Below are 10,602 nucleotides of genomic sequence, written 5' to 3' on the forward strand. Positions count from 1 at the left end.
CTCTGTTCATTGGCACTTATATTCATCCTGTCTCTTGGGTGTCAGGATTGTTATAAGTAGAAAAAAAGGGATCCTCCCATGGATGGTTGATATGTGCCTTTTCATAACCCAGGGCTTCTAGAACTCTGCTAGAACTATTCCAAGACATTAGTTTTAGAATCCTTCAATCTAAATTGGATGTTTTTAGATTGTAGCAGTATAAAACAAGCAGCCAAAAAGAAAAATGATATGTCACTTTGACTGTTGGGCAACTACCAAATTGTGTCTTACTCTTTTATGGGTATGATAAATACATGGTAGTATAAATGATGGTCAATCAATGCCTTCACCACATCCTTTCGGTTGTGGATACTTTACTTTGAGGAAGTCAGAAGCTAATTTTTATGTTCTTCTTTCAGTTTCCCGGGGGGCACATACTGAATAAATTGCTGTTTAAAATTTTGAAGGGTATTTAAAAGCAAATTACGTCTTTCACATGGGCTGACTTTCCCCCTTGAGAATAGGGAAGAACATAGATTTGACTCAACTCAAACAATGCAGTGGCTTCTATTCAAATGGTGGTCACCACTTGATATAACTGTCAGTTGAGCTGGCACAGGTACCATACTACATGGGTCACCATGAGTGTACGTATGTATTTAGTAAAGCTTTGTCTCCTTAAGATGCTACTGGCTACTTATAGAAATGAAATCTGTTTCATTGCTCTTGTTTATATGGTTCCTTTACCTGCTCGATTCCTGCAATTCAACTCTTCCCAACTGATCCCAGAAATCTTTTATAGTCATCAAAGTTCAGCCAGTATGACTTTCATAGTCTTTTCAACAGCATTGAAGAGCAACGGAAGGTTTGGACTTTATGGGTGACTTTGTGGCAATTTTCTCCCTTCTTAAGTAAACATCTAGGGTGCCATGAAATTCCCTAACTCTTAGAAAAGACTGTGATTTATCAACAGTATAAACCCATTACCAAATACAGTGGGTAGTAATTTCATTAATTGGTTAATGAATTAAAGAATGTCTTGAAGTACGATAAGCAAAGATGATTTTAGAATTGCAAAGGCCTAACTTGAATTATCTCTAACACTCTGAGTTAAGTACAATTGATAGGATCCTTTTTGTATGTCTCAAAAGTCTCCTCAGGGTGCTGGGGATATGGCCTAGTGGCAAGAGTGCTTGCCTCATATACATGAGGCCCTGGGTTCAATTCCTCAGCACCACATATACAGAAAATGGCCAGAAGTGGCTCTGTGGCTCAAGTGGCAAAGCGCTAGCCTTGAGCAAAAAGAAGCCAGGGACAGTGCTCCGGCCCTGAGTCCAAGCCCCAGGACTGGCCAAAAAAAAAAAAAAGTCTCCTCAGGCTAGGAAATGCCCTATGAAGACGAAAGCACACAGAGCTGGTGTCATGTGATATCTGGTGTGCATTCATCTCATCTCTACTCCAACTCCACACTGTTCCCTCTGCACAGCACACATAAATGCACATGAGTATTAGCATTGCAATCCGAATGTGTCCACCCACACACAAATATGCATACTGGAAACTTGATCCTACTTTGGCAGTATTGGGTAGGTCTTTCAGGTGGTGTTTAGCAGAACTACCAGGACTAAGAAGTGGGGGGGGGGGAGGGGGGAGGGGGGGAGGGGAGAGGAATCAGAAAAATGCTGTGAGGAAAAAGAGCTTGCAAACATGGATTCTCTTTCTTCTGCTTCTATGCGACATGAGGACATAGGATTTATCCCTTGGCCATTCTGGCTTCCACCATATGAGAATGCTGTGAAAGAGCCTTCACCAAATACCGACACCTTGATATTGGGCTTTCTGACCTCCACAACTGTGAGAAACAACTTTCTGTTCTTTATAAATTACTCAGTATAGATATTCTGTCATAGTAGCACAATGGATCCATAAATCAGCATATGTTCTAGAATATCCTCATTTTATTTAGCTCTAATGCACATTGGTTGGATTATTATAATACTATTATAACTTAAAATTCTGCTATCATCATCTTACTACCACTATATAAAACCTCTTCCATTTTTCCAGAAAAAATGGTGGAGATGTGAGGCATATAATATATGGCTAGTAAGCGCAAAGACCTTTAATTTTTTATATCCCTTGAGACAAGTAGTGAGTTGTTAAAAACTACTTTTCCTTCAGTTCCAGGCACACTATTCTGCTCTCTATTTTTACCACTTATTTATATACACAGCCACATAAATTCTCTTCATGCTGTTTTCTCTGCAAATAATATCTATGAACAAAATCTTCCTATAGAATATGACACAATAATTAAGTAAAGTAAGCAAACAGAAAGAGTTATTGTCAAATGAATAATAATCAAATCATGTCTACCTCCTAATTACAGTAACAATGAATGTAGCTTTTTATGGCAGAAGCAATTGCAGATGCAATCCCATAGCAATCTTGAGTGATTGGTGGAAAATATGCAATCACAAATCTTTATAAAAGTTACATGGAGGAGGTGGAATCAGACAGTGGCTTCTTGACAGAAGCTTGAAGAGAAGGGCAAAGAGAAAGAGATTTAGAGATACTACTATGCTTGATGTGAAGAAAAAGGAGGCCTTGAATGAAAAGATTCCATTGGATTCTGGAAGCCAGAAGGCCAAGGCAAGAGATTTTCCCTCAAGTTTGCAGAAGGGCTATAAAAGTATATAGTCTAAAATCTGTTTTGCACTTTAACCTAAAAAAACTGTGAGATAATAAAAAATGTGTTGTTTTAAATCACTTAGCATATATTGCTTTATTACAAAAGCACTCGATACTATTTACATACACTAAACAAATTTTCACCTACTTTTTCACCTTATGTTATGTCTTTTTTTCTCTGATGAGGAGGTCATGAAAATGCTACTACAAACCCAGAGTACTCTCTGCAAGTATCCTCACCATCAGGAATTGTCGTTCACTCATGACCTTGATTCTAACCCATTACCTAACCCCACTGCTCCCCCGGCCCCTGAATATTCTTAGTAAGCATTTCCACTACATCCATCTTCCTCTGGAGTAAGTGATATGTATAATGTTGGTCCTGAGGGAAAAGAATATCTGAAGGAAAAATAGCCACGGTTTTTGTTAAAGTAAGCCTATTCAAAAGTTCATTCATATATCTGGTAGCATAACAGCAATGATTCTCATGTGGAATTTGGAGAAGTGAAAGGTCTAACATCAAATTGAGACAGAAAGGTCAAACTCCAGGTTTGGTGAATTTGGGCATACATAGATGTTGAAGTATCATGGCATGGTAAATAAGAAGGCAGAAAGTGAACAATGAGAAAATGCGTCATGATTTAGTAAGTCTTTAGAGTTTTCTTGGAAGTTTAGAAATTTCATAGGTGAAAGAAATATCAAGAGTTAGCTGATCCAGTTTCCTAGCTTTTTTGGTTTTAAAATTATTTTTCTTTATAAAACCTATTTGCAAAAGCAATACTCACAAGACAATATGTTGGAAACTAACTGTACAATTAGGAGGTAGAAACTGGGAAAAGGGAAGTGGGAGAAAAAATGAAGGAGAGGGTAACAAGTTTGACAAGAAATATACCCACTACCTTGTCTATGTAACTGTAACTCCCTGTACATCACCTTGACAATAATATTAAATAAAAAACTGTTTGAATTTACAAAATCCATTTATGAAAATTTATACATATACATGTACTCCTATAACCATAACATTAGGCATGTAAGATTTTGTCATACTCCTCAAAATAACATTAAAATTTATAAATGGTTTATTTCAGAAAATATCCACTTAATAGTCTGAAATTGTGTTTAACCACAGATAATGGGAACTGCAGTCCAAATATATTGGAGACATATATACATATATGTAATATATAGTATATATAGTATATGTATAATGTAAACCTCTGTTTTTCCTGGAATTGGAAGAAGACTCAGGTATTCTGATGTTGTGCACAAAAATGGGAATACACTAATGTACATAATCAATAATAAAATAAGTAGCATTTTGATATACAAACACAGCAGCATGTACATAAACTGATAGAGAAATGAGGACACACACACACACACACACACACACACACACACACACACATATATATATATGGATTACTTAATCTTGAGAACAAAATAAAAGTAGCAGCTGAGCTATCCTAAGGGACAGAATAAACCCTCAATTCCATAGTGAGTAACCATGTGATTGACATCTTTCTCTCCTTTTCATGCCAAGCCATTTTTCTGTGAGAGATTATCCTAATACACGGTTTTGGATCTGTTAAACCCATCTCTGGCAATAGTTAGGCACTCTTTCTGCATGTGTAGAATGAAGATGGTGGAGATGGTAGGACATTTCTTTAGGCTAATTTAACTATAAATAACTGGGTATATAATTTTTTAAAACAGAGAGAGACATCAGATACCAAAATCAACCTTCCAGTGGCATAGATCTGGATATGGTTGATGAAGCAAGGTCTTGAAATGAAGCTGTCAACCAAAAATATCCAAAGCCAAGCAATTGATCCTTCCATGCCATAGCTACTTATGTCATTTCTCTTAAGACCGGAAGGGTGGGAAGATGATAGCTTTCTGATTAGAATGTTGCAGTGACTTCCTCAGTATCTCTTGATATCACTCAAGGAGAAAATTGAGTTGGATTCTTAGTTCTCTAATGAGCTAGAACAGGTCTTAGGAAAATGCAAATACAATGGCAAAAAGCTTGCTGATGTGAAAGAATGAGAACCAGAAAGGAGATGGAGATGAGGGTCAGAGTCCAGGAACAGACTCCTACCTAGGTAGAAATAAAACTGATGAAGCCTTCCCATAGTATATTACCTACTAGCTGGGAAAAGCCATGAGTTAGGGAAGCTCTCCCATCCATTGTTCTCATAGGAAAATATTAGGCCTTTTCCCATTTGTTTGTTTGCTCACTGGCTTCTTCACAAACACATAGAACTCCTGTAAGCTACCAAGGAGATAGGGCATGAAACAGTGGGAACATTTAAAAAAGGGAAAAGTTCACTGTATTATTTTTTGTTTGTTCCCCCACAAGATTTATCTTTCTTTGTCTTCCCATCTCCACCTACAATCTCAGCTAACTCTTCAGACAAACATGCCCCAAACAAGTCTATCTCAAACCCACAAAGACCACATCCTTAAGTAACAGATAATTACATAGGAGTGATTTTTTTTTCTGGACAGATTATCTATAATTTTTCATCCTCTGCATTTTTCTCGCTGCCTTATGGCCCTGTTAATTTTTTGTTTTTGTTTTTTAGCCCAGTATAGCTGCTTCTGTCCTATGGTCAACTTTCCATAATTGTAGTTCTCCCAATAAGATCCCATAGTGTGACTTAGCATACTACTGAGGCAAAACAAAAATCATATGTCTTTTTTAAACATTACTAATAAAATTAAAAATGCTTGAAAAGAAAATGAAATGAAATTCTCAAAAACCCCTTATTCTAAATTTGATTTCCTTGGGAAGCCTTCCAATAGCGTGATAAAGACTATTTATTTGTAAAATTAATGAGCCTAGGTTTTACATCTCACTACAAAACATAAGAACTCCCATATAATTATTACTTAATATGCATTGTTCAATAGATAATAAAAATTATTTTCACGGAAACATATGAGCCTTCTTCATATGAAGAATTGTTTAGTAAATGAAGTATTCTCGAAAAAAATTTCAAACAGGCACATTATTAACAAAATTCATTGAATTATATTGTAATATTTTATAGAAATGAATTCTAAGGATTTCAATTCCTATATCGTCATAGTGACAAAGAAAGGCAAAGAGAGAAAAGGAAAAACCTTTCATATAAATATGGTAATTTATATAGATAATTACAAGGGATTTAAATAATTATTGGCATTATTTAACTCATTTCTAAAATTAAAACTTGGAAGGCTGTTTAATGAATAAGTAAATTAGAGAAATTTCCTTGAACTGATTTACCTATCTTTTGCTCTACTACCTTTTTATTGTTCTATAAAGTGAGATTTTTTTTCCCCTTATGCACTAAATTAAGCATCGTTAAAATAGGGTCCTAAATTTTTCCTTTTTCAGATGTCAGTCTTTGTTTAATAGTAGACAAACTGGTCCAGAGAAAATGTTTGCACAAAACAACATTGCTTTCAAACTAAAAGTATTGTCTCTTGGCTGTGGTAATTCTGAGACAGTTGCTTTATGTCAACAACACACTCATTTACAGTGTTCTCATTATGCTAGGGTTCACTCTGCCTTAAAAATTAATCTCCACAAATCAGTATTTTTTTTTACTATGGGCTATGCAGTTTTAGATATAGCTATATATCTCCAGTTAGAGACTGTTTTAATGCAGTTTTGAAAATGAATGATTCTCACTTTAAATTTGCAAATGCCTGGGAATTTTAGGGAAATAAATTTTGGCCTCTTATTACACAGATAATAATAGTGAAATAGGTGAAGTTTTAGATATAGAAATCCTATGTGCACCGGTTATGTAATAAATTAATAGAATGTGGTCTTCTTTTAGAATAGCAAGACCAAAAACAAAGTTACCTGTACCACTAGCCCTGTGCAATGTCTGTTCTGTCTTCTACACACCCTTGTCCAGGATGTAAGCCTTACCTCTTGTTGAAAAAATTTTTGTTCCCTGGTCATAACATCTATATACTTTATTTTTTTTATCACCTTTATTTACCCAGACAATTTTAGCACTTGGCAGTGAATCAGGAACCAGATGACAGAACTATTTTCTCTTGGGATAAAGGTCCCTTAGTCTATAACTTCACAATGAACCCATAACCCCCTTCATCACCATCACCACTATTGCCATCATCATTGTCATTGAGACACAGTAAGTTATCCACTTCTGTAACTCTGGCTCTATGCACCTCCTTCAACTCTCTTTCATTGTTTTACTTTTTGCTAAAGGGCTTCCCTTAATAGTTTCTTTCAGATAAAAAATTAAAATAAAAGTAAAACAGAATATTAGTAGAACTAGATTTATGGGATTTTAGTTCTCTAAATCAAAAATTCCTTTATAAGACTTTCTCAGATATGACTTACTTATATCAAAAAAGATTACAGGTAATTTATAAGACATGTGAAAAATAAGATAATAACATAAACACATAAAGAAAATAAATTGAATGGAGTTAAATATAATGCAGAGCCACAGTTCCTTTAAGACAGAGAATAATTTGCTTTTGATTTACTTAGTAAAGCAGACAAAGAGGAGCATTTTCAAATTTTACCTATGGGCTACAAAGGCCATTTTTAAAGAATGTTAAAAATTTAAGATCAGTTCTACTTTCATAAAGAAAATTCAAAAAAAATTTCTATAATTGAGGACAAAGACAAGAAAAGGCATCAGTTCTAACTATTACTTTGTTTGATTAAAACATTCTCCAAAAATCTCTTCCAACTAAAGTGTAAACAAAATTGTACTGAATATATTATTTATCATCTGATAAACTTTTAGATTGCGATACTATATATATATAGAACTATGAATTATATAACTTGTAGTTCAGTTCACACTCTATTCTTTCTGTTTCTTTTCTATGTGTTCCTTTACTGGACCTTGAACTCAGAGCCTTGCAATCTAGCTTATCTTTTTCACTCAAGTCATAGAGCACAACTCTATGACATGGGCCATACATCTACTTCTGGCTTTTTGCTAGCTAATTGGAGGTTAATGTCTAGCAGATTTTTCTGCTGGGGCTGCCTTCAAATCTTAATTCTCATATTTCACCCTTTCTCCTGAATAGGTAGGCTTACGGGCGTGGGTCACCAGTGCCAGCTTCAGTTCAATATCTCAATCTAATGGGAAAAAAAATAGATGTGTACATATAATTCCAACCAAACAAGGACGTGTGATGGAAGGATATATAGAGTTCCTTGATGTGGTGGATACACAATGAATTATAAGAATCAGAGACAAAGAGATTCAAATCCAGATTCACCCATTTCTTTATTGCTTATTATATCTGAGACAGAATTCTCTTTTTCCTGAGGTAATTCAAAATACCTACACCATTCTATCCTATTTGGTAGAACCCTAGAAAAATTTTCTTAAACATCCAGCAGTGTCATTTGCCCATCTGACATTCCCATAGAACACTGTGCCCCTCTTTTGCACCTCACAGCTATAATTTTACATTGACATTTATGATTCTTTAACAAACATATGTTCCCAGTTCCTAGCTCAGGGCCTGGAACCTAGCAGATGCTCAATAAATTTTGGATGAGGAAAGGAATAATTGAATGAGTAAATGGATAAAGAATTAAGAGGAATAACACAACTCTAGTGAGTTCAGAACCTGGCTTCTTGAAGTTGCTATAGTTCCTTGACTAGGAAAAGACTTTCTTTGTTCCCACAGGACAATGTTTCTTTCTTTTTTTTTAATCATTAATGCTTCAGTTTACTATTTAGGAATTCACTAGATAAGAACTTTGAAAAAGGTTATGGCTCTAAGAAGGATTTTTTTGTCTCACTCTATTATCTTGCCAAGCTAATCTGAATAAGAGATCCATCTTGATTTCCTCAAGTGAGGAAAAATAGTTTTAGTTGTTGGCATTAGGATTTGATAACCAAACCATAAAAGACCTTAAAATTATACCTTGAATAAAACTTATTGCTTAATATTCACTTATGATCATAGTTTAGTAAGGAAAGACCTTTTTGCACAGATTGTTAAGTATAGTACTACATACATATCATTTAAATATATTTAACTTTTTTGTCATAAAAACTGAAACAATACAGACATATGTAAACATATGTCTGTAGATATTACCATCTATTTGATTTTGATCAAACTGTTTTCTCAGTTTGTTAGTAGACCCTGAAATTAGACAAAAAAAGCCCCAATTAGTATCATAGTCAATGGTGAAAGACAATAGCTTAGCCCCTGACATAGAAATAGAACAAAGAACCCCCACTTGTGTCAGTTCTTTTCAACTCAGTTTGAAGTTCTAGCAAGAAAAACTGGACAAGACAAAGTAATAAATGACCTTTAAAATGGAGAAAATAGAAGTACAATTATTTTTGTTGATAAATCCCACATGATGCTAGCGTAAGTAGAAAACTTTAAAGATATTACGCATATACATACATAGACACACTGAAATAAATACACATACATACCAGAGAATAATAAATAGTTAATAAGCTCAACAAAGTCTAATAATACAAAATCAATACACAAAAAAGCTAAATTTTTATTCATTGAGAATGAACAATGTAGAAATCAAATAAACAGCTTCATTGCCTACATCAGTAGAAACAATAAAATAGGTATAAGTTTAACCAAGGAAGTGGGAAGCTAAAATGCTGAAAAATAAAAAAATTGCTGAAATAAAAAAGATCTAAGCAAATGAAGAATTTATTCATCTTGGAATATTAGAAGATAATTTTGTTTGAGTGGTTATATTATCCAAAAGAACTTCCAGACTCAGTAGGCTCCCTCCTAAAATGCCAAGGGTATCATGTATAAGAATACAAAAATCTGTGCCAAGTATGGTTATACATGCCTATAATTTCAGCTATTTGGAAGGTGAAGGTCAGGTCGAGAGAATTGTGGTTTGAGGCCAGCTGAGGCAAAAAGTTGGCAAGATTGAACTACTTGAAGATAATAATATTTTATTTAAATTAGCAAGACTCATCAACAAACATGCTGCATATGATGGTTCATACCTATATCTATAACATCAGATAGCTATGCAGGAAACATACGGATAAAGATCATGGTCCAAGAAGGGCCAGGGGAGAGAGTGTGAGACTATCTGAAAAATAAAGCAGAAAATGGCTTTAGGTGTGTCTCAAGTAATGGAACATGAGGCTTCATATTCAAACTCTGAAAAAAAAAATGCATCCTAAAATTGAATGGCCAAACAATCATATCTTGGAGTAGAGGAAGAAACAGCTAAATTGGAGAGTTTAGTGTTCTGATTTCAAAGTTCACAATCAATCACTGTAATAATAAAAAGTGTATGATACTGGTATTGTTATACATACAGATTACTTGACTAGAGAGACTATAAAGAAGTACTTACTTGTATAGATGTTTTACAATTATTTCAAGATCATTCAACAAGGAAAAATATCATCCTTTTACATATGAGTTTTTAAAAACTAAATATTCATAGACTATGAGGTTGGACTTTCACTTTTCACCATAAAAATGATTTTAATCAAAGATGAATACTTCATTTATCAAAGCAACTATCAAGAGAGCAGAAAGGCAAGGTATAGAATAAGATAAAGTATTTCCAAAGTGTTCATCTGATAAGTGATTAAAATCTAGAATATTAAAAATGAACTTCTAGAGCTAGGATAGTGTTTTAGGCCTGTACGCCTAGTGACTCAGGAGACTGAGGTCCAAGGATCATGGTTTGAAGTCAGCCTGGCATGAAAATTTGTGAAACTCATATTTCCAGTAAAGTACTGATAAAAAAGCTGGAAGGAAAGTTCTGGCTCAAGTAGTACAAGTCTTTGGCAAAAGAAGTTCAAGGTCTTCACCTAGGCCTGAAGTACTAAGTTTTATGTATACGGTACTACAAGTTTTAAAAGTCAGGCTTTTTCTTCCTATTTAAATTTTTTTTTATTGTCCAGGTGATGTACA

Source organism: Perognathus longimembris, chromosome 4 (assembly GCF_023159225.1).
Source record: "Perognathus longimembris pacificus isolate PPM17 chromosome 4, ASM2315922v1, whole genome shotgun sequence".
In the NCBI taxonomy this organism is placed as follows: domain Eukaryota; kingdom Metazoa; phylum Chordata; class Mammalia; order Rodentia; family Heteromyidae; genus Perognathus; species Perognathus longimembris.